General features: G+C 45.3%; 4 long non-coding RNA genes across 9 annotated transcripts; all 4 read right to left on the bottom strand.

Annotated features, from left to right (window-relative positions):
- Positions 1-3,741: 3,741 nt before the first annotated feature.
- Positions 3,742-4,617, bottom strand: LOC140695301 (uncharacterized). Of its 2 annotated transcripts, none has more exons than XR_012071004.1 (3): positions 4,377-4,617; positions 4,078-4,168; positions 3,742-3,947 (listed from the first exon to the last, which is right to left on the bottom strand). It is a non-coding gene; the product is annotated as an uncharacterized lncRNA (long non-coding RNA). The 2 variants fall into 2 exon arrangements; XR_012071005.1 differs by having other exon boundaries at positions 3,784-3,995.
- Positions 4,618-9,039: 4,422 nt separating this feature from the next.
- Positions 9,040-9,914, bottom strand: LOC140695343 (uncharacterized). 2 transcript variants are annotated; one of them, XR_012071065.1, is made up of 3 exons: positions 9,674-9,914; positions 9,375-9,465; positions 9,040-9,244 (listed from the first exon to the last, which is right to left on the bottom strand). It is a non-coding gene; the product is annotated as an uncharacterized lncRNA (long non-coding RNA). The 2 variants fall into 2 exon arrangements; XR_012071066.1 differs by having other exon boundaries at positions 9,082-9,292.
- Positions 9,915-14,335: 4,421 nt separating this feature from the next.
- On the bottom strand, positions 14,336-15,196 carry LOC140695298 (uncharacterized). Of its 2 annotated transcripts, none has more exons than XR_012070999.1 (3): positions 14,971-15,196; positions 14,672-14,762; positions 14,336-14,541 (listed from the first exon to the last, which is right to left on the bottom strand). It is a non-coding gene; the product is annotated as an uncharacterized lncRNA (long non-coding RNA). The 2 variants fall into 2 exon arrangements; XR_012071000.1 differs by having other exon boundaries at positions 14,372-14,589.
- Positions 15,197-19,633: 4,437 nt separating this feature from the next.
- Positions 19,634-20,508, bottom strand: LOC140695297 (uncharacterized). 3 transcript variants are annotated; one of them, XR_012070996.1, is made up of 3 exons: positions 20,268-20,508; positions 19,969-20,059; positions 19,634-19,838 (listed from the first exon to the last, which is right to left on the bottom strand). It is a non-coding gene; the product is annotated as an uncharacterized lncRNA (long non-coding RNA). The 3 variants fall into 3 exon arrangements; XR_012070997.1 differs by having other exon boundaries at positions 19,669-19,886; XR_012070998.1 differs by having other exon boundaries at positions 19,670-19,883.
- Positions 20,509-21,995: the final 1,487 nt, after the last annotated feature.

The raw sequence follows: 21,995 nt of genomic DNA, 5'->3' as shown, positions 1-21,995 counted from the left end.
AACATGTAAATGAGTTCTGTTAAACTTCTTAAAGACTGCAAATGGGATATCAACACAATGTCAAAATAGTTGTCTTCGGACAATCCCTCCCACCACGGCTGTATAGAAACAAAGAGCTAAGCAAATATCACATTTCTGTGAAATGTATCTGGATAGTGTTGATTCATCGATGCCCAGTTGGCAGAGAAGAAGTGCAACCTGCACTCACTCGCTCCCATGTACAGAGCAATGGAAACATCCACTCACCCAGCCCTTAGCATAGGACACTGGCCGAAGAGAGGTCTGTTACTCCCAAAGACAGGATGAGGCCTCAGGACACCTGGAAGCAGGAGAATGCAAAGCAGGGAATGGAAACCAGTGCAGGGTCGGACCCCTGGTGATGGAGCAACAAGGGTGAAACTCTGTTTAACTTGGACGCACACTCTCAAGCGGACAGGAGACATGGGTTTGAAGGTGATGTGCTGAGATTTACAAGAGTGCACAGCAGATGCTTGGCTGAGAGAACTCAAAGAAACCAGCGCAAAATATCCCCACAGTTAATTCTGAGACCAAGATCCCAGCTGCCAAATTTGAGGTAGCAGAGGCAATGGTCAGTGAGGCATAGAGCTACGGATGATGGCACACGCTGAGTCTCAGGGATCTGGAGTGCGTTGTGGGATGTGGTGGGTCGAATCAAGAGAGCAAACCGAACTGTGTACCAATAATAAATCAACCACACTGGTCGCGTGGTTGCGATTACCGATATGTCCCATGGCCACACCCAGTACATCTGCAGGACCAGGGACCAATTGGGAATTTTGCCAATAGAGCACGTGTGGGGCTGAATCAGAGATATCGTGCATCTGGTCTGAGGGATCCAGGGGGCCTTGAATTTGAAATCAGAATGAAAAGCCTTAGGATATGCTACATTCATAACCTGGGCTGGGATTATGGTTTGGTTTGAGTCACAGGATGCGCAACAACTCTGTGGTTGCCTTCGTGCACCCGTGCCACAAGGATGAGAGGACAAGGGAGAGTGGTCCAAGTCCACAGCGTGAGAAGAGGAAGCATTCCCTTCAGCACTATCTCCCAAAAGCGGATGCTACATTTTGGATGGCACCGGCACGGTACGGCACCTAGGACAACAAGGAAGGTCTGCGGGATCATTCCAGCAGGCCCTGATATGTGACATCCATAGATATGCTTCCACTGGTGTTTCTGTAGACAGAGAAGCTCTGGAAAGAACTCATTTCATTGGGACATTCCCGTGGCAATAAAAAGCAGAAGAGCACTCTCAGTTTGCTGTTTTGGAAACACTCCAAAATGACATAGAGAAGAATGCAGAGCTGAGAACTTTTAGAAGCTTCATTTCCACAAGAGGAAGTGTCCTGTGCACTTTCAGAAGTGTGAGATAAGTATAATCAAAATGAAGTTATGCTAATCGAAGTAGAATGGGTTGTTCATCACAACTAATGCAACACCAGCAATTGGAGATATACCAAACAACACACACAGGTACAGGTTATGGCATCAATGCCTAGGAGAAATTGTCCTCACAGAAATCCCATGGAATTGCGTAGAGACAAGAGTCTAAATTTTTCAATTAACAAAGCCCTAGAAGTCTACATTAGATACCTGATATTACCTGACCAGTAGAGATGAAGAAGAACAGTAAAAGAAACAGGAAGTACCATTTTCAGTTCCAAAGATATTGAAGGCGCAAAAGATAAGCTTTCAAACAACTAGTCTGCAAAACGCTATCCAGAACAAGTGTTGAAAATGAAGGTCAGGAAAACACTGAAGAACACCAGTGTCTCAGAATCACAAAAGGCAGAATACCAGAAAAGGGGCAGAGAAAGTCTCAACACGAGCCAAAAATATCAGGAAACTCAATGGTTGTGATAATATCAGGGCTAAAATTCAGTCCTTAGCAGACTAGATAATGCAGAGGGACGCGTGAATGACTGTGAAGACAGGGGAAGAGAAAAACCTCGGTCAGAAGCAGACATAGGAAAGCAAGTGCAAACAAATGAAAACATTGCAGTTGAACCCTGGGTTAAGACAGGGCATGAAAGAATAGAAATCATGAGTCCCAGATGGAAAAGCAAGAGATAAAGAAACAAAAAGTGTCTGAAAATTTATCTGTAGAAAAATCAGACTGAAACTTGCTGAAAGCCAAGAAAGAATCATCTATGCGAATTCAGGAATTACACAGCATCCGAAGGAGGTGGAATCCCAATAGACCTACCAGCAGCTGTATGATTCAAATCAACAAAGTTCACGAATATCCGAGTGATTTAAAATGCACCTGGAGGAAACAACATAGTCACAAGGAAACCTCCAGAGGGGTTTCAGCTGATATCTCGGCAGCAATATTGCAGGACAGGGAGGAGTGCCAGGACACAGACCATATCCTGAATGGCCAAATGCTGCCACCTAGGGTAGCCTATGCCACATGAACACCATTTCAAATAACGGCAGAGCTAGAGAATTCTACAGACCGGCAAATCTTAAAAGAATTCAGCAGTTCAAAAGTTTTTCTAAAAGAAAGGTTGAGAAAACTCCCCTGAATAGAAAAGCAGCAAGATGGAATGGAAAGAAGAAACCATTATTGGAAATGCAAGAAGAACATGTGTGGCAGAGAAGAAAGAAGAAGAACTTAAGGAGGACATCAAAACCCTAAAGATGGGAGAGGGAAGCAGGAAATCATAGGTGATTGGAAGCACTCTCTTAAGTGAATCAGCTTATTTGACTCTGTTTGAAGCGAAAGGAGAGATGCATGGCCTGACGTGTTTGCAAAACAAGCGAGAAGAAGACCAACAAAGAATCAAACCAACAAACAAGCACCAAAATGGTATGGTTGGCTGACATATACAAAGGGAACCATGATTATTCAAAAGAAAATACTCAAGGTGAGGTCAAGGGTCATTCAGAACGCATCGACCCAGTATCGTGGCTTGCATGTACTCAGCACACTTGTATTCGGAAATCAGAAGCGTGCATTCATATTCGTAAATTTTGATTCATAAGAGCATATCGTGACCTAACACTAATGCCGATTTGGAATCAAATGGATTCCTAGTCCGTGATGTAGACTTGTATGTCTTCCAACAGGATGAAGGAATGCCATATTCTAGGCTACGTAGAGAAGAAATGTAAGAAGCCTATAACAAAGGCAAGTAGCTCTGCCAAAGTGTACTAAGTGCAAAAGAGACCGACAGCAAAGTGCACATTGGGGTTGGTTTCATTTCTTGGAATTTCAGCCCCCATGAATCCAATGGATCCATGTCCTGAGAGTGTGGGTGTTTCAGCAGAAATCAGGCGACGCATATGTATTCCGGGTGTACGGATATTACAGGAACATAAGTCTCCTTTAGTGGGTCCCTGTGTACTGTGAACTGTTAGAAAGTTTAAAGACGTGTGAAACCATCAACTGAAAAGGGACACACTTCCCTCCATTGGTACGGTGCATAGAGCTCTGAACAAAAGGAAAGAGGGAAGAAGAAAGGCCCATGGGACGCTAGTGGGTAGAATCACATTTACCTTAGGAACCTCTCGTCGGATGCAGCCCCTCCCCCAACACTGACAAGATGCAGCAGCCATTGGGGATGGCAGTTAGCGGTTGGATTCCAGGTGGAATGTTGGTGTGTACCGCGAGGCTTGTTGTGGCTGTTGGATCCTAGGTAACCGGGCAGAGTTCTGTGGGTGGATCAGTGTGATGGAGGGGCTGCCGCCCTCTGTGGAGCTTGGCTTAGGTCTTTGGTCCGGGAAGCTGTGTAAGTTCGAGATACTGCTGCTGCCCAAAGACCTGAGGTCACAGGTCAGTTTCCAGAACCTGAAAGGGCAGACAGTGGAAGATCTGCCTGTCATCAGCTTACTGGTCAGGCTCCGAGGTACTTTCAGACTTGCCCAGTCCTGGTGAAGTCGACTTTAGGGGAGACACGAAGAGAAGCTGGCCGGTAAGCTGGCTGCACGGATTGAGGAGAGATGCGAACACATGGATGAGAGATGTTCTGCTACAATGGAGAATACTGGCGTGGAGACAGCTGTAGAGGATACCAGGCTCAAAAGACATTCATGAGACATATTGAAACTCACTGATACAGGCAGAAACATACGGAGTGCCAACGTGGACTTGAGGAAGTTCCTCAATTCTCTTCTCCAATAACGGGTCCAAGGTCCCTGACGTCTGAAGGAGAAGAAATGGCAGAGATGATCAAAACGCTCCTGTTCTTGGAAGAGGTCGTGAGAATCCACACGTCCCAAGGGGCATTCCCAAGCCATTCAGACCAAAATTCAACAAGCCCAGGTAAGCCTTTTCCCAGGTTTGGGCCTAGCTAGTGAGCACTTGCCCTTGCCTCCCCTCCACTCAGGCATCCATTTTGAAGGATCAGTACCTGAGCTGCAATGAAGCCATTACGAGAAGAGCAAGCCCCTCCTAGAATCAGAGTTCCTCCAGCTTCACTCTCTGTGAACAACAGTGAACACCTTCAAGGTCAAATAGTCTCGGCTGAAATAGATAAAATTGAATACTTAGCTCACACCTAGAAACGATGTCCTTCCGCTAGATTCAGCAAATGTTGTGTTTATGTCTTCCCTGGGGTGAAGGGAGTGTGGTAAGTGAGGGGAATCTTTGACTGAACATGAATCTGTATTAGGCTTCAGTTTTTCAAGACAGTGAAGGTAAATAGTACAAGTCAGAAAGTGAACTGAACTGTAAAAGTCGCCAATGACATTAAAGACACAGCTTATGTGGATCGTCTATCACTTGAGTCAAGCCCCCGGGGGCACTATATCATGGGGGTGCAGACTTGGATGCGTTAAATGGCTTTAAACTACAGGATCGGATGATTAAGCGTTCTCAACACTGATAGAAAAACACCTGGTTCTCAATAGACTAGCATAACTGCAGCAGGATTCTCCTAGCTAGAATGCCTCTAGGTGCTTTTGGATTCAAACCTAAATGTATATATTTGGTTTGTTTCCTCTTGTATTTTCCTAGAGAGGGATGTTACCCCTTGAAATGCCAACATTGGCCAGTAGGTGTCATTGGGATACAGGGCACCACATGCACAAGTGTATCCAAGGTTGGGGGTTATTCCATGTTTCCAAAAGTTATTTCATGGTTCCTGTTGGTTTCGGAGGCTTCAACCTTAAAGAGCTGACATGACCCCTTGAACAGTTTGGACTGCTAGTTTGCATTCTATCTGTCTAGCTTTTCCGTAGAGCTGACACAATGTTACCAAAATTGACAAGTCTGGCTTCTAGGTCGATTTAGTGTGTTTCAAAAAATAACTCCATTTTCGTATAACTCCCAAAACATGTAAATGAGTTCTGTTAAACTTCTTAAAGACTGCAAATGGGATATCAACACAATGTCAAAATAGTTGTCTTCGGACAATCCCTCCCACCACGGCTGTATAGAAACAAAGAGCTAAGCAAATATCACATTTCTGTGAAATGTATCTGGATAGTGTTGATTCATCGATGCCCAGTTGGCAGAGAAGAAGTGCAACCTGCACTCACTCGCTCCCATGTACAGAGCAATGGAAACATCCACTCACCCAGCCCTTAGCATAGGACACTGGCCGAAGAGAGGTCTGTTACTCCCAAAGACAGGATGAGGCCTCAGGACACCTGGAAGCAGGAGAATGCAAAGCAGGGAATGGAAACCAGTGCAGGTTCGGACCCCTGGTGATGGAGCAACAAGGGTGAAACTCTGTTTAACTTGGACGCACACTCTCAAGCGGACAGGAGACATGGGTTTGAAGGTGATGTGCTGAGATTTACAAGAGTGCACAGCAGATGCTTGGCTGAGAGAACTCAAAGAAACCAGCGCAAAATATCCCCACAGTTAATTCTGAGACCAAGATCCCAGCTGCCAAATTTGAGGTAGCAGAGGCAATGGTCAGTGAGGCATAGAGCTACGGATGATGGCACACGCTGAGTCTCAGGGATCTGGAGTGCGTTGTGGGATGTGGTGGGTCGAATCAAGAGAGCAAACCGAACTGTGTACCAATAATAAATCAACCACACTGGTCGCGCGGTTGCGATTACCGATATGTCCCATGGCCACACCCAGTACATCTGCAGGACCAGGGACCAATTGGGAATTTTGCCAATAGAGCACGTGTGGGGCTGAATCAGAGATATCGTGCATCTGGTCTGAGGGATCCAGGGGGCCTTGAATTTGAAATCAGAATGAAAAGCCTTAGGATATGCTACATTCATAACCTGGGCTGGGATTATGGTTTGGTTTGAGTCACAGGATGCGCAACAACTCTGTGGTTGCCTTCGTGCACCCGTGCCACAAGGATGAGAGGACAAGGGAGAGTGGTCCAAGTCCACAGCGTGAGAAGAGGAAGCATTCCCTTCAGCACTATCTCCCAAAAGCGGATGCTACATTTTGGATGGCACCGGCACGGTACGGCACCTAGGACAACAAGGAAGGTCTGCGGGATCATTCCAGCAGGCCCTGATATGTGACATCCATAGATATGCTTCCACAGGTGTTTCTGTAGACAGAGAAGCTCTGGAAAGAACTGATTTCATTGGGACATTCCCGTGGCAATAAAAAGCAGAAGAGCACTCTCAGTTTGCTGTTTTGGAAACACTCCAAAATGACATAGAGAAGAATGCAGAGCTGAGAACTTTTAGAAGCTTCATTTCCACAAGAGGAAGTGTCCTGTGCACTTTCAGAAGTGTGAGATAAGTATAATCAAAATGAAGTTATGCTAATCGAAGTAGAATGGGTTGTTCATCACAACTAATGCAACACCAGCAATTGGAGATATACCAAACAACACACACAGGTACAGGTTATGGCATCAATGCCTAGGAGAAATTGTCCTCACAGAAATCCCATGGAATTGCGTAGAGACAAGAGTCTAAATTTTTCAATTAACAAAGCCCTAGAAGTCTACATTAGATACCTGATATTACCTGACCAGTAGAGATGAAGAAGAACAGTAAAAGAAACAGGAAGTACCATTTTCAGTTCCAAAGATATTGAAGGCGCAAAAGATAAGCTTTCAAACAACTAGTCTGCAAAACGCTATCCAGAACAAGTGTTGAAAATGAAGGTCAGGAAAACACTGAAGAACACCAGTGTCTCAGAATCACAAAAGGCAGAATACCAGAAAAGGGGAAGAGAAAGTCTCAACACGAGCCAAAAATATCAGGAAACTCAATGGTTGTGATAATATCAGGGCTAAAATTCAGTCCTTAGCAGACTAGATAATGCAGAGGGACGCGTGAATGACTGTGAAGACAGGGGAAGAGAAAAACCTCGGTCAGAAGCAGACATAGGAAAGCAAGTGCCAACAAATGAAAACATTGCAGTTGAACCCTGGGTTAAGACAGGGCATGAAAGAATAGAAATCATGAGTCCCAGATGGAAAAGCAAGAGATAAAGTAACAAAAAGTGTCTGAAAATTTATCTGTAGAAAAATCAGACTGAAACTTGCTGAAAGCCAAGAAAGAATCATCTATGCGAATTCAGGAATTACACAGCATCCGAAGGAGGTGGAATCCCAATAGACCTACCAGCAGCTGTATGATTCAAATCAACAAAGTTCACGAATATCCGAGTGATTTAAAATGCACCTGGAGGAAACAACATAGTCACAAGGAAACCTCCAGAGGGGTTTCAGCTGATATCTCGGCAGCAATATTGCAGGACAGGGAGGAGTGCCAGGACACAGACCATATCCTGAATGGCCAAATGCTGCCACCTAGGGTAGCCTATGCCACATGAACACCATTTCAAATAACGGCAGAGCTAGAGAATTCTACAGACCGGCAAATCTTAAAAGAATTCAGCAGTTCAAAAGTTTTTCTAAAAGAAAGGTTGAGAAAACTCCCCTGAATAGAAAAGCAGCAAGATGGAATGGAAAGAAGAAACCATTATTGGAAATGCAAGAAGAGCATGTGTGGCAGAGAAGAAAGAAGAAGAACTTAAGGAGGACATCAAAACCCTAAAGATGGGAGAGGGAAGCAGGAAATCATAGGTGATTGGAAGCACTCTCTTAAGTGAATCAGCTTATTTGACTCTGTTTGAAGCGAAAGGAGAGATGCATGGCCTGACGTGTTTGCAAAACAAGCGAGAAGAAGACCAACAAAGAATCAAACCAACAAACAAGCACCAAAATGGTATGGTTGGCTGACATATACAAAGGGAACCATGATTATTCAAAAGAAAATACTCAAGGTGAGGTCAAGGGTCATTCAGAACGCATCGACCCAGTATCGTGGCTTGCATGTACTCAGCACACTTGTATTCGGAAATCAGAAGCGTGCATTCATATTCGTAAATTTTGATTCATAAGAGCATATCGTGACCTAACACTAATGCCGATTTGGAATCAAATGGATTCCTAGTCCGTGATGTAGACTTGTATGTCTTCCAACAGGATGAAGGAATGCCATATTCTAGGCTACGTAGAGAAGAAATGTAAGAAGCCTATAACAAAGGCAAGTAGCTCTGCCAAAGTGTACTAAGTGCAAAAGAGACCGACAGCAAAGTGCACATTGGGGTTGGTTTCATTTCTTGGAATTTCAGCCCCCATGAATCCAATGGATCCATGTCCTGAGAGTGTGGGTGTTTCAGCAGAAATCAGGCGACGCATATGTATTCCGGGTGTACGGATATTATAGGAACATAAGTCTCCTTTAGTGGGTCCCTGTGTACTGTGAACTGTTAGAAAGTTTAAAGACGTGTGAAACCATCAACTGAAAAGGGACACACTTCCCTCCATTGGTACGGTGCATAGAGCTCTGAACGAAAGGAAAGAGGGAAGAAGAAAGGCCCATGGGACGCTAGTGGGTAGAATCACATTTACCTTAGGAACCTCTCGTCGGATGCAGCCCCTCCCCCAACACTGACAAGATGCAGCAGCCATTGGGGATGGCAGTTAGCGGTTGGATTCCAGGTGGAATGTTGGTGTGTACCGCGAGGCTTGTTGTGGCTGTTGGATCCTAGGTAACCGGGCAGAGTTCTGTGGGTGGATCAGTGTGATGGAGGGGCTGCCGCCCTCTGTGGAGCTTGGCTTAGGTCTTTGGTCCGGGAAGCTGTGTAAGTTCGAGATACTGCTGCTGCCCAAAGACCTGAGGTCACAGGTCAGTTTCCAGAACCTGAAAGGGCAGACAGTGGAAGATCTGCCTGTCATCAGCTTACTGGTCAGGCTCCGAGGTACTTTCAGACTTGCCCAGTCCTGGTGAAGTCGACTTTAGGGGAGACACGAAGAGAAGCTGGCCGGTAAGCTGGCTGCACGGATTGAGGAGAGATGCGAACACATGGATGAGAGATGTTCTGCTACAATGGAGAATACTGGCGTGGAGACAGCTGTAGAGGATACCAGGCTCAAAAGACATTCATGAGACATATTGAAACTCACTGATACAGGCAGAAACATACGGAGTGCCAACGTGGACTTGAGGAAGTTCCTCAATTCTCTTCTCCAATAACGGGTCCAAGGTCCCTGACGTCTGAAGGAGAAGAAATGGCAGAGATGATCAAAACGCTCCTGTTCTTGGAAGAGGTCGTGAGAATCCACACGTCCCAAGGGGCATTCCCAAGCCATTCAGACCAAAATTCAACAAGCCCAGGTAAGCCTTTTCCCAGGTTTGGGCCTAGCTAGTGAGCACTTGCCCTTGCCTCCCCTCCACTCAGGCATCCATTTTGAAGGATCAGTACCTGAGCTGCAATGAAGCCATTACGAGAAGAGCAAGCCCCTCCTAGAATCAGAGTTCCTCCAGCTTCACTCTCTGTGAACAACAGTGAACACCTTCAAGGTCAAATAGTCTCGGCTGAAATAGATAAAATTGAATACTTAGCTCACACCTAGAAACGATGTCCTTCCGCTAGATTCAGCAAATGTTGTGTTTATGTCTTCCCTGGGGTGAAGGGAGTGTGGTAAGTGAGGGGAATCTTTGACTGAACATGAATCTGTATTAGGCTTCAGTTTTTCAAGACAGTGAAGGTAAATAGTACAAGTCAGAAAGTGAACTGAACTGTAAAAGTCGCCAATGACATTAAAGACACAGCTTATGTGGATCGTCTATCACTTGAGTCAAGCCCCCGGGGGCACTATATCATGGGGGTGCAGACTTGGATGCGTTAAATGGCTTTAAACTACAGGATCGGATGATTAAGCGTTCTCAACACTGATAGAAAAACACCTGGTTCTCAATAGACTAGCATAACTGCAGCAGGATTCTCCTAGCTAGAATGCCTCTAGGTGCTTTTGGATTCAAACCTAAATGTATATATTTGGTTTGTTTCCTCTTGTATTTTCCTAGAGAGGGATGTTACCCCTTGAAATGCCAACATTGGCCAGTAGGTGTCATTGGGATACAGGGCACCACATGCACAAGTGTATCCAAGGTTGGGGGTTATTCCATGTTTCCAAAAGTTATTTCATGGTTCCTGTTGGTTTCGGAGGCTTCAACCTTAAAGAGCTGACATGACCCCTTGAACAGTTTGGACTGCTAGTTTGCATTCTATCTGTCTAGCTTTTCCGTAGAGCTGACACAATGTTACCAAAATTGACAAGTCTGGCTTCTAGGTCGATTTAGTGTGTTTCAAAAAATAACTCCATTTTCGTATAACTCCCAAAACATGTAAATGAGTTCTGTTAAACTTCTTAAAGACTGCAAATGGGATATCAACACAATGTCAAAATAGTTGTCTTCGGACAATCCCTCCCACCACGGCTGTATAGAAACAAAGAGCTAAGCAAATATCACATTTCTGTGAAATGTATCTGGATAGTGTTGATTCATCGATGCCCAGTTGGCAGAGAAGAAGTGCAACCTGCACTCACTCGCTCCCATGTACAGAGCAATGGAAACATCCACTCACCCAGCCCTTAGCATAGGACACTGGCCGAAGAGAGGTCTGTTACTCCCAAAGACAGGATGAGGCCTCAGGACACCTGGAAGCAGGAGAATGCAAAGCAGGGAATGGAAACCAGTGCAGGTTCGGACCCCTGGTGATGGAGCAACAAGGGTGAAACTCTGTTTAACTTGGACGCACACTCTCAAGCGGACAGGAGACATGGGTTTGAAGGTGATGTGCTGAGATTTACAAGAGTGCACAGCAGATGCTTGGCTGAGAGAACTCAAAGAAACCAGCGCAAAATATCCCCACAGTTAATTCTGAGACCAAGATCCCAGCTGCCAAATTTGAGGTAGCAGAGGCAATGGTCAGTGAGGCATAGAGCTACGGATGATGGCACACGCTGAGTCTCAGGGATCTGGAGTGCGTTGTGGGATGTGGTGGGTCGAATCAAGAGAGCAAACCGAACTGTGTACCAATAATAAATCAACCACACTGGTCGCGCGGTTGCGATTACCGATATGTCCCATGGCCACACCCAGTACATCTGCAGGACCAGGGACCAATTGGGCATTTTGCCAATAGAGCACGTGTGGGGCTGAATCAGAGATATCGTGCATCTGGTCTGAGGGATCCAGGGGGCCTTGAATTTGAAATCAGAATGAAAAGCCTTAGGATATGCTACATTCATAACCTGGGCTGGGATTATGGTTTGGTTTGAGTCACAGGATGCGCAACAACTCTGTGGTTGCCTTCGTGCACCCGTGCGACAAGGATGAGAGGACAAGGGAGAGTGGTCCAAGTCCACAGCGTGAGAAGAGGAAGCATTCCCTTCAGCACTATCTCCCAAAAGCGGATGCTACATTTTGGATGGCACCGGCACGGTACGGCACCTAGGACAACAAGGAAGGTCTGCGGGATCATTCCAGCAGGCCCTGATATGTGACATCCATAGATATGCTTCCACAGGTGTTTCTGTAGACAGAGAAGCTCTGGAAAGAACTGATTTCATTGGGACATTCCCGTGGCAATAAAAAGCAGAAGAGCACTCTCAGTTTGCTGTTTTGGAAACACTCCAAAATGACATAGAGAAGAATGCAGAGCTGAGAACTTTTAGAAGCTTCATTTCCACAAGAGGAAGTGTCCTGTGCACTTTCAGAAGTGTGAGATAAGTATAATCAAAATGAAGTTATGCTAATCGAAGTAGAATGGGTTGTTCATCACAACTAATGCAACACCAGCAATTGGAGATATACCAAACAACACACACAGGTACAGGTTATGGCATCAATGCCTAGGAGAAATTGTCCTCACAGAAATCCCATGGAATTGCGTAGAGACAAGAGTCTAAATTTTTCAATTAACAAAGCCCTAGAAGTCTACATTAGATACCTGATATTACCTGACCAGTAGAGATGAAGAAGAACAGTAAAAGAAACAGGAAGTACCATTTTCAGTTCCAAAGATATTGAAGGCGCAAAAGATAAGCTTTCAAACAACTAGTCTGCAAAACGCTATCCAGAACAAGTGTTGAAAATGAAGGTCAGGAAAACACTGAAGAACACCAGTGTCTCAGAATCACAAAAGGCAGAATACCAGAAAAGGGGAAGAGAAAGTCTCAACACGAGCCAAAAATATCAGGAAACTCAATGGTTGTGATAATATCAGGGCTAAAATTCAGTCCTTAGCAGACTAGATAATGCAGAGGGACGCGTGAATGACTGTGAAGACAGGGGAAGAGAAAAACCTCGGTCAGAAGCAGACATAGGAAAGCAAGTGCCAACAAATGAAAACATTGCAGTTGAACCCTGGGTTAAGACAGGGCATGAAAGAATAGAAATCATGAGTCCCAGATGGAAAAGCAAGAGATAAAGAAACAAAAAGTGTCTGAAAGTTTATCTGTAGAAAAATCAGACTGAAACTTGCTGAAAGCCAAGAAAGAATCATCTATGCGAATTCAGGAATTACACAGCATCCGAAGGAGGTGGAATCCCAATAGACCTACCAGCAGCTGTATGATTCAAATCAACAAAGTTCACGAATATCCGAGTGATTTAAAATGCACCTGGAGGAAACAACATAGTCACAAGGAAACCTCCAGAGGGGTTTCAGCTGATATCTCGGCAGCAATATTGCAGGACAGGGAGGAGTGCCAGGACACAGACCATATCCTGAATGGCCAAATGCTGCCACCTAGGGTAGCCTATGCCACATGAACACCATTTCAAATAACGGCAGAGCTAGAGAATTCTACAGACCGGCAAATCTTAAAAGAATTCAGCAGTTCAAAAGTTTTTCTAAAAGAAAGGTTGAGAAAACTCCCCTGAATAGAAAAGCAGCAAGATGGAATGGAAAGAAGAAACCATTATTGGAAATGCAAGAAGAGCATGTGTGGCAGAGAAGAAAGAAGAAGAACTTAAGGAGGACATCAAAACCCTAAAGATGGGAGAGGGAAGCAGGAAATCATAGGTGATTGGAAGCACTCTCTTAAGTGAATCAGCTTATTTGACTCTGTTTGAAGCGAAAGGAGAGATGCATGGCCTGACGTGTTTGCAAAACAAGCGAGAAGAAGACCAACAAAGAATCAAACCAACAAACAAGCACCAAAATGGTATGGTTGGCTGACATATACAAAGGGAACCATGATTATTCAAAAGAAAATACTCAAGGTGAGGTCAAGGGTCATTCAGAACGCATCGACCCAGTATCGTGGCTTGCATGTACTCAGCACACTTGTATTCGGAAATCAGAAGCGTGCATTCATATTCGTACATTTTGATTCATAAGAGCATATCGTGACCTAACACTAATGCCGATTTGGAATCAAATGGATTCCTAGTCCGTGATGTAGACTTGTATGTCTTCCAACAGGATGAAGGAATGCCATATTCTAGGCTACGTAGAGAAGAAATGTAAGAAGCCTATAACAAAGGCAAGTAGCTCTGCCAAAGTGTACTAAGTGCAAAAGAGACCGACAGCAAAGTGCACATTGGGGTTGGTTTCATTTCTTGGAATTTCAGCCCCCATGAATCCAATGGATCCATGTCCTGAGAGTGTGGGTGTTTCAGCAGAAATCAGGCGACGCATATGTATTCCGGGTGTACGGATATTATAGGAACATAAGTCTCCTTTAGTGGGTCCCTGTGTACTGTGAACTGTTAGAAAGTTTAAAGACGTGTGAAACCATCAACTGAAAAGGGACACACTTCCCTCCATTGGTACGGTGCATAGAGCTCTGAACGAAAGGAAAGAGGGAAGAAGAAAGGCCCATGGGACGCTAGTGGGTAGAATCACATTTACCTTAGGAACCTCTCGTCGGATGCAGCCCCTCCCCCAACACTGACAAGATGCAGCAGCCATTGGGGATGGCAGTTAGCGGTTGGATTCCAGGTGGAATGTTGGTGTGTACCGCGAGGCTTGTTGTGGCTGTTGGATCCTAGGTAACCGGGCAGAGTTCTGTGGGTGGATCAGTGTGATGGAGGGGCTGCCGCCCTCTGTGGAGCTTGGCTTAGGTCTTTGGTCCGGGAAGCTGTGTAAGTTCGAGATACTGCTGCTGCCCAAAGACCTGAGGTCACAGGTCAGTTTCCAGAACCTGAAAGGGCAGACAGTGGAAGATCTGCCTGTCATCAGCTTACTGGTCAGGCTCCGAGGTACTTTCAGACTTGCCCAGTCCTGGTGAAGTCGACTTTAGGGGAGACACGAAGAGAAGCTGGCCGGTAAGCTGGCTGCACGGATTGAGGAGAGATGCGAACACATGGATGAGAGATGTTCTGCTACAATGGAGAATACTGGCGTGGAGACAGCTGTAGAGGATACCAGGCTCAAAAGACATTCATGAGACATATTGAAACTCACTGATACAGGCAGAAACATACGGAGTGCCAACGTGGACTTGAGGAAGTTCCTCAATTCTCTTCTCCAATAACGGGTCCAAGGTCCCTGACGTCTGAAGGAGAAGAAATGGCAGAGATGATCAAAACGCTCCTGTTCTTGGAAGAGGTCGTGAGAATCCACACGTCCCAAGGGGCATTCCCAAGCCATTCAGACCAAAATTCAACAAGCCCAGGTAAGCCTTTTCCCAGGTTTGGGCCTAGCTAGTGAGCACTTGCCCTTGCCTCCCCTCCACTCAGGCATCCATTTTGAAGGATCAGTACCTGAGCTGCAATGAAGCCATTACGAGAAGAGCAAGCCCCTCCTAGAATCAGAGTTCCTCCAGCTTCACTCTCTGTGAACAACAGTGAACACCTTCAAGGTCAAATAGTCTCGGCTGAAATAGATAAAATTGAATACTTAGCTCACACCTAGAAACGATGTCCTTCCGCTAGATTCAGCAAATGTTGTGTTTATGTCTTCCCTGGGGTGAAGGGAGTGTGGTAAGTGAGGGGAATCTTTGACTGAACATGAATCTGTATTAGGCTTCAGTTTTTCAAGACAGTGAAGGTAAATAGTACAAGTCAGAAAGTGAACTGAACTGTAAAAGTCGCCAATGACATTAAAGACACAGCTTATGTGGATCGTCTATCACTTGAGTCAAGCCCCCGGGGGCACTATATCATGGGGGTGCAGACTTGGATGCGTTAAATGGCTTTAAACTACAGGATCGGATGATTAAGCGTTCTCAACACTGATAGAAAAACACCTGGTTCTCAATAGACTAGCATAACTGCAGCAGGATTCTCCTAGCTAGAATGCCTCTAGGTGCTTTTGGATTCAAACCTAAATGTATATATTTGGTTTGTTTCCTCTTGTATTTTCCTAGAGAGGGATGTTACCCCTTGAAATGCCAACATTGGCCAGTAGGTGTCATTGGGATACAGGGCACCACATGCACAAGTGTATCCAAGGTTGGGGGTTATTCCATGTTTCCAAAAGTTATTTCATGGTTCCTGTTGGTTTCGGAGGCTTCAACCTTAAAGAGCTGACATGACCCCTTGAACAGTTTGGACTGCTAGTTTGCATTCTATCTGTCTAGCTTTTCCGTAGAGCTGACACAATGTTACCAAAATTGACAAGTCTGGCTTCTAGGTCGATTTAGTGTGTTTCAAAAAATAACTCCATTTTCGTATAACTCCCAAAACATGTAAATGAGTTCTGTTAAACTTCTTAAAGACTGCAAATGGGATATCAACACAATGTCAAAATAGTTGTCTTCGGACAATCCCTCCCACCACGGCTGTATAGAAACTAAGAGCTAAGCAAATATCACATTTCTGTGAAATGTATCTGGATAGTGTTGATTCATCGATGCCCAGTTGGCAGAGAAGAAGTGCAACCTGCACTCACTCGCTCCCATGTACAGAGCAATGGAAACATCCACTCACCCAGCCCTTAGCATAGGACACTGGCCGAAGAGAGGTCTGTTACTCCCAAAGACAGGATGAGGCCTCAGGACACCTGGAAGCAGGAGAATGCAAAGCAGGGAATGGAAACCAGTGCAGGTTCGGACCCCTGGTGATGGAGCAACAAGGGTGAAACTCTGTTTAACTTGGACGCACACTCTCAAGCGGACAGGAGACATGGGTTTGAAGGTGATGTGCTGAGATTTACAAGAGTGCACAGCAGATGCTTGGCTGAGAGAACTCAAAGAAACCAGCGCAAAATATCCCCACAGTTAATTCTGAGACCAAGATCCCAGCTGCCAAATTTGAGGTAGCAGAGGCAATGGTCAGTGAGGCATAGAGCTACGGATGATGGCACACGCTGAGTCTCAGGGATCTGGAGTGCGTTGTGGGATGTGGTGGGTCGAATCAAGAGAGCAAACCGAACTGTGTACCAATAATAAATCAACCACACTGGTCGCGCGGTTGCGATTACCGATATGTCCCATGGCCACACCCAGTACATCTGCAGGACCAGGGACCAATTGGGCATTTTGCCAATAGAGCACGTGTGGGGCTGAATCAGAGATATCGTGCATCTGGTCTGAGGGATCCAGGGGGCCTTGAATTTGAAATCAGAATGAAAAGCCTTAGGATATGCTACATTCATAACCTGGGCTGGGATTATGGTTTGGTTTGAGTCACAGGATGCGCAACAACTCTGTGGTTGCCTTCGTGCACCCGTGCGACAAGGATGAGAGGACAAGGGAGAGTGGTCCAAGTCCACAGCGTGAGAAGAGGAAGCATTCCCTTCAGCACTATCTCCCAAAAGCGGATGCTACATTTTGGATGGCACCGGCACGGTACGGCACCTAGGACAACAAGGAAGGTCTGCGGGATCATTCCAGCAGGCCCTGATATGTGACATCCATAGATAAGCTTCCACAGGTGCTTCTGTAGACAGAGAAGCTCTGGAAAGAACTGATTTCATTGGGACATTCCCGTGGCAATAAAAAGCAGAAGAGCACTCTCAGTTTGCTGTTTTGGAAACACTCCAAAATGACATAGAGAAGAATGCAGAGCTGAGAACTTTTAGAAGCTTCATTTCCACAAGAGGAAGTGTCCTGTGCACTTTCAGAAGTGTGAGATAAGTATAATCAAAATGAAGTTATGCTAATCGAAGTAGAATGGGTTGTTCATCACAACTAATGCAACACCAGCAATTGGAGATATACCAAACAACACACACAGGTACAGGTTATGGCATCAATGCCTAGGAGAAATTGTCCTCACAGAAATCCCATGGAATTGCGTAGAGACAAGAGTCTAAATTTTTCAATTAACAAAGCCCTAGAAGTCTACATTAGATACCTGATATTACCTGACCAGTAGAGATGAAGAAGAACAGTAAAAGAAACAGGAAGTACCATTTTCAGTTCCAAAGATATTGAAGGCGCAAAAGATAAGCTTTCAAACAACTAGTCTGCAAAACGCTATCCAGAACAAGTGTTGAAAATGAAGGTCAGGAAAACACTGAAGAACACCAGTGTCTCAGAATCACAAAAGGCAGAATACCAGAAAAGGGGAAGAGAAAGTCTCAACACGAGCCAAAAATATCAGGAAACTCAATGGTTGTGATAATATCAGGGCTAAAATTCAGTCCTTAGCAGACTAGATAATGCAGAGGGACGCGTGAATGACTGTGAAGACAGGGGAAGAGAAAAACCTCGGTCAGAAGCAGACATAGGAAAGCAAGTGCAAACAAATGAAAACATTGCAGTTGAACCCTGGGTTAAGACAGGGCATGAAAGAATAGAAATCATGAGTCCCAGATGGAAAAGCAAGAGATAAAGAAACAAAAAGTGTCTGAAAGTTTATCTGTAGAAAAATCAGACTGAAACTTGCTGAAAGCCAAGAAAGAATCATCTATGCGAATTCAGGAATTACACAGCATCCGAAGGAGGTGGAATCCCAATAGACCTACCAGCAGCTGTATGATTCAAATCAACAAAGTTCACGAATATCCGAGTGATTTAAAATGCACCTGGAGGAAACAACATAGTCACAAGGAAACCTCCAGAGGGGTTTCAGCTGATATCTCGGCAGCAATATTGCAGGACAGGGAGGAGTGCCAGGACACAGACCATATCCTGAATGGCCAAATGCTGCCACCTAGGGTAGCCTATGCCACATGAACACCATTTCAAATAACGGCAGAGCTAGAGAATTCTACAGACCGGCAAATCTTAAAAGAATTCAGCAGTTCAAAAGTTTTTCTAAAAGAAAGGTTGAGAAAACTCCCCTGAATAGAAAAGCAGCAAGATGGAATGGAAAGAAGAAACCATTATTGGAAATGCAAGAAGAGCATGTGTGGCAGAGAAGAAAGAAGAAGAACTTAAGGAGGACATCAAAACCCTAAAGATGGGAGAGGGAAGCAGGAAATCATAGGTGATTGGAAGCACTCTCTTAAGTGAATCAGCTTATTTGACTCTGTTTGAAGCGAAAGGAGAGATGCATGGCCTGACGTGTTTGCAAAACAAGCGAGAAGAAGACCAACAAAGAATCAAACCAACAAACAAGCACCAAAATGGTATGGTTGGCTGACATATACAAAGGGAACCATGATTATTCAAAAGAAAATACTCAAGGTGAGGTCAAGGGTCATTCAGAACGCATCGACCCAGTATCGTGGCTTGCATGTACTCAGCACACTTGTATTCGGAAATCAGAAGCGTGCATTCATATTCGTACATTTTGATTCATAAGAGCATATCGTGACCTAACACTAATGCCGATTTGGAATCAAATGGATTCCTAGTCCGTGATGTAGACTTGTATGTCTTCCAACAGGATGAAGGAATGCCATATTCTAGGCTACGTAGAGAAGAAATGTAAGAAGCCTATAACAAAGGCAAGTAGCTCTGCCAAAGTGTACTAAGTGCAAAAGAGACCGACAGCAAAGTGCACATTGGGGTTGGTTTCATTTCTTGGAATTTCAGCCCCCATGAATCCAATGGATCCATGTCCTGAGAGTGTGGGTGTTTCAGCAGAAATCAGGCGACGCATATGTATTCCGGGTGTACGGATATTATAGGAACATAAGTCTCCTTTAGTGGGTCCCTGTGTACTGTGAACTGTTAGAAAGTTTAAAGACGTGTGAAACCATCAACTGAAAAGGGACACACTTCCCTCCATTGGTACGGTGCATAGAGCTCTGAACAAAAGGAAAGAGGGAAGAAGAAAGGCCCATGGGACGCTAGTGGGTAGAATCACATTTACCTTAGGAACCTCTCGTCGGATGCAGCCCCTCCCCCAACACTGACAAGATGCAGCAGCCATTGGGGATGGCAGTTAGCGGTTGGATTCCAGGTGGAATGTTGGTGTGTACCGCGAGGCTTGTTGTGGCTGTTGGATCCTAGGTAACCGGGCAGAGTTCTGTGGGTGGATCAGTGTGATGGAGGGGCTGCCGCCCTCTGTGGAGCTTGGCTTAGGTCTTTGGTCCGGGAAGCTGTGTAAGTTCGAGATACTGCTGCTGCCCAAAGACCTGAGGTCACAGGTCAGTTTCCAGAACCTGAAAGGGCAGACAGTGGAAGATCTGCCTGTCATCAGCTTACTGGTCAGGCTCCGAGGTACTTTCAGACTTGCCCAGTCCTGGTGAAGTCGACTTTAGGGGAGACACGAAGAGAAGCTGGCCGGTAAGCTGGCTGCACGGATTGAGGAGAGATGCGAACACATGGATGAGAGATGTTCTGCTATAATGGAGAATACTGGCGTGGAGACAGCTGTAGAGGATACCAGGCTCAAAAGACATTCATGAGACATATTGAAACTCACTGATACAGGCAGAAACATACGGAGTGCCAACGTGGACTTGAGGAAGTTCCTCAATTCTCTTCTCCAATAACGGGTCCAAGGTCCCTGACGTCTGAAGGAGAAGAAATGGCAGAGATGATCAAAACGCTCCTGTTCTTGGAAGAGGTCGTGAGAATCCACACGTCCCAAGGGGCATTCCCAAGCCATTCAGACCAAAATTCAACAAGCCCAGGTAAGCCTTTTCCCAGGTTTGGGCCTAGCTAGTGAGCACTTGCCCTTGCCTCTCCTCCACTCAGGCATCCATTTTGAAGGATCAGTACCTGAGCTGCAATGAAGCCATTACGAGAAGAGCAAGCCCCTCCTAGAATCAGAGTTCCTCCAGCTTCACTCTCTGTGAACAACAGTGAACACCTTCAAGGTCAAATAGTCTCGGCTGAAATAGATAAAATTGAATACTTAGCTCACACCTAGAAACGATGTCCTTCCGCTAGATTCAGCAAATGTTGTGTTTATGTCTTCCCTGGGGTGAAGGGAGTGTGGTAAGTGAGGGGAATCTTTGACTGAACATGAATCTGTATTAGGCTTCAGTTTTTCAAGACAGTGAAGGTAAATAGTACAAGTCAGAAAGTGAACTGAACTGTAAAAGTCGCCAATGACATTAAAGACACAGCTTATGTGGATCGTCTATCACTTGAGTCAAGCCCCCGGGGGCACTATATCATGGGGGTGCAGACTTGGTTGCGTTAAATGGCTTTAAACTACAGGATCGGATGATTAAGCGTTCTCAACACTGATAGAAAAACACCTGGTTCTCAATAGACTAGCATAACTGCAGCAGGATTCTCCTAGCTAGAATGCCTCTAGGTGCTTTTGGATTCAAACCTAAATGTATATATTTGGTTTGTTTCCTCTTGTATTTTCCTAGAGAGGGATGTTACCCCTTGAAATGCCAACATTGGCCAGTAGGTGTCATTGGGATACAGGGCACCACATGCACAAGTGTATCCAAGGTTGGGGGTTATTCCATGTTTCCAAAAGTTATTTCATGGTTCCTGTTGGTTTCGGAGGCTTCAACCTTAAAGAGCTGACATGACCCCTTGAACAGTTTGGACTGCTAGTTTGCATTCTATCTGTCTAGCTTTTCCGTAGAGCTGACACAATGTTACCAAAATTGACAAGTCTGGCTTCTAGGTCGATTTAGTGTGTTTCAAAAAATAACTCCATTTTCGTATAACTCCCAAAACATGTAAATGAGTTCTGTTAAACTTCTTAAAGACTGCAAATGGGATATCAACACAATGTCAAAATAGTTGTCTTCGGACAATCCCTCCCACCACGGCTGTATAGAAACTAAGAGCTAAGCAAATATCACATTTCTGTGAAATGTATCTGGATAGTGTTGATTCATCGATGCCCAGTTGGCAGAGAAGAAGTGCAACCTGCACTCACTCGCTCCCATGTACAGAGCAATGGAAACATCCACTCACCCAGCCCTTAGCATAGGACACTGGCCGAAGAGAGGTCTGTTACTCCCAAAGACAGGATGAGGCCTCAGGACACCTGGAAGCAGGAGAATGCAAAGCAGGGAATGGAAACCAGTGCAGGTTCGGACCCCTGGTGATGGAGCAACAAGGGTGAAACTCTGTTTAACTTGGACGCACACTCTCAAGCGGACAGGAGACATGGGTTTGAAGGTGATGTGCTGAGATTTACAAGAGTGCACAGCAGATGCTTGGCTGAGAGAACTCAAAGAAACCAGCGCAAAATATCCCCACAGTTAATTCTGAGACCAAGATCCCAGCTGCCAAATTTGAGGTAGCAGAGGCAATGGTCAGTGAGGCATAGAGCTACGGATGATGGCACACGCTGAGTCTCAGGGATCTGGAGTGGGTTGTGGGATGTGGTGGGTCGAATCAAGAGAGCAAACCGAACTGTGTACCAATAATAAATCAACCACACTGGTCGCGCGGTTGCGATTACCGATATGTCCCATGGCCACACCCAGTACATCTGCAGGACCAGGGACCAATAGGGCATTTTGCCAATAG

Source organism: Vicugna pacos, unplaced genomic scaffold (genome assembly GCF_048564905.1).
Source record: "Vicugna pacos unplaced genomic scaffold, VicPac4 scaffold_195, whole genome shotgun sequence".
Lineage (NCBI taxonomy): Eukaryota > Metazoa > Chordata > Mammalia > Artiodactyla > Camelidae > Vicugna > Vicugna pacos.
This window is presented reverse-complemented; position numbering and strand designations above follow the sequence as displayed.